This window comes from Populus nigra, chromosome 2 (genome assembly GCF_951802175.1).
Source record: "Populus nigra chromosome 2, ddPopNigr1.1, whole genome shotgun sequence".
In the NCBI taxonomy this organism is placed as follows: Eukaryota; Viridiplantae; Streptophyta; class Magnoliopsida; order Malpighiales; family Salicaceae; genus Populus; species Populus nigra.
In genome coordinates this window covers 8,101,884-8,104,383 of record NC_084853.1, presented here as the reverse complement: position 1 = coordinate 8,104,383, position 2,500 = coordinate 8,101,884, and positions in this window count along the sequence as shown.

Genomic DNA, 2,500 nt, shown 5'->3' with positions numbered 1-2,500 from the left:
GCTGGCCCCTGCAGCGCCTAGCCTCTCCCACGCGGGGGGCAGGCCAGAACGCGGGGGGCCAGGGCCCGAAGGCAGCCCCCCCGCGGGCGAGAGAGCAAGCCAGCAGGGGCTGTCGCCTGCCGCGGCCAGCGACGTCGGGCTGGCCCCTGCCGCGGCCAGCGATGTCGGGCTGTCGCCTGCCGCGGCCAGCGACGTCGGGCTGGCCCCTGCAGCGCCTAGCCTCTCCCACGCGGGGGGCAGGCCAGAACGCGGGGGGCCAGGGCCCGAAGGCAGCCCCCCCGCGGGCGAGAGAGCAAGCCAGCAGGGGCTGTCCGCGCGTCGCGCAGCGCGGCATGGCTGCGGGGGCCGCGCGCGCGCGCCCAAGCGCCCAAGGGCCCCCAAGGGCCCCAGGCCCTCAGGCCCCAGCGCCCCAGCGCCCAGCGCGGGCGGGCGCGCGCGCGCGTGTGGTCTTTGAGGGGCGCCGGCCTGGTGGCTCCCTAAAGAGCAATAAGTGTCATTGCAGCTCTGGCAGGGGGAGACACTACTAGGTCCCAGCTGTCACCCCCCCTCTAAAAAATTCATTTCTTGGTATTTTGAGCTGAAATTTTGCACAGAGGTTGGCAAAAATCCAATCCACCTTCATTAATTTTCCCAGAATTTTTCGAGGTCGGGAAGTATTTGTTTTAATTTTCCTACCATTAGAAATCGAGTAAATCCGCAAAACTAGGAACCGGCCCGGAATGACCCCAAATTCAGTGGGCAGCCTCATAAAAATATGGCTGATTTTACTGGATTGGTTTCATGTGGAAAGCACGACGTTTTCTTGTAGGAATGCGGGAACCCCGGCAGCTCGCCTGCCGCGGCCAGCGACGTCGGGGACGCTGGCCTGCGCTGTCGAGCCCGCGAGGGCTGTCTCCGCGGCAGGCCCCCCCTGAACGGGGCACGACAGGCCACCGCGCTGGCTCGTCCAGCGTCGACAGTCCCTCGTCCAGGTTTCAGATCGCGCCAAGTCGAACCCATGACCTGCTCAAGCCATCGTGCGCTGCCGAATTCGCATCTGCGTGTAGGCTGCCATTCCACGCGGCAGCCCCTGTTTTCGTCAGCGTGCCCCCCTGACGAATTTTCCTGCCTGGCCCAGTCCAGCGTCCAGCCCCTGTTCGTCGAAAAATCTGCGCTGCCGATTTTCCACGCGGCAGCCCCTCTTTTCGTCAGCGTGCCCCCCTGACGAATTTTCCTGCCTGGCCCGGCCGGTCCAGCCCCTGTTCGTCGAAAAATCTGCGCTGCCGATTTTCCACTCCGCAGCCCCTGTTTTCGTCAGCGTGCCCCCCTGACGAATTTTCCTGCCTGGCCCGGCCGGTCCAGCATCCAGCCCCTGTTCGTCGAAAAATCTGCGCTGCCGATTTTCCACGCGGCAGCCCCTGTTTTCCTCAGCGTGCCCCCCTGACGAATGTTCGTCGAAAAATCTGCGCTGCCGATTTTCCACGCGGCAGCCCCTCTTTTCGTCAGCGTGCCCCCCTGACGAATGTTCGTCGAAAAATCTGCGCTGCCGATTTTCCACGCGGCAGCCCCTCTTTTCGTCAGCGTGCCCCCTGACGAATTTTCCTGCCTGGCCCAGTCCAGCGTCCAGCCCCTGTTCGTCGAAAAATCTGCGCTGCCGATTTTCCACGCGGCAGCCCCTCTTTTCGTCAGCGTGCCCCCCTGACGAATTTTCCTGCCTGGCCCGGCCAGTCCAGCCCCTGTTCGTCGAAAAATCTGCGCTGCCGATTTTCCACGCGGCAGCCCCTCTTTTCGTCAGCGTGCCCCCCTGACGAATTTTCCTGCCTGGCCCGGCCGGTCCAGCCCCTGTTCGTCGAAAAATCTGCGCTGCCGATTTTCCACTCCGCAGCCCCTGTTTTCGTCAGCGTGGCCCCCTGACGAATTTTCCTGCCTGGCCCGGCCAGTCCAGCGCCCAGCCCCTGTTCGTCGAAAAATCTGCGCTGCCGATTTTCCCCGACGAACCTGCAGCTGCACAAATCCGCGCCGCCACTGCCCCATTGTCTGGACCAACAGTCTTTTCCATCAAGCCCTGGACTATAAATCGTCCAGACTCATCGCCAGCACCCGCTGCCGATTCTGCCGACTTTGCCGATTTCGTCGGCGCTGCCGATTCCAACACTGCACCCACCGTGTCTAAACCAGCGCTGTTTCGTCAGCGTGTCCCCTTGATGAATTTCCCTGCCTGGCCTGGACAGTCCATCTTCCAGCCCATGTTCATCGAAAAATCTGCGCTGCCGATTTCCCCGACGAACCTGCAGCTGCACAAATCTGCGCTGCCGATTTCCCCCCCTGTCGGCATGGCTGCCGCTGCCCCGATGTCCAGACCAACAGTCTTTTTTGTCGACTTTGCCGATTTTGTTCGCGCTGCCGATTCCAACACTACCCCCTGCATCCAAACCAGCATTGTTTCGTCAGCTCTTCCCCTGACGATTTTAGCCCTGTAACAAACAGTAGGCCTCCAATCCCGCCAACGGGAGCCAAGTTG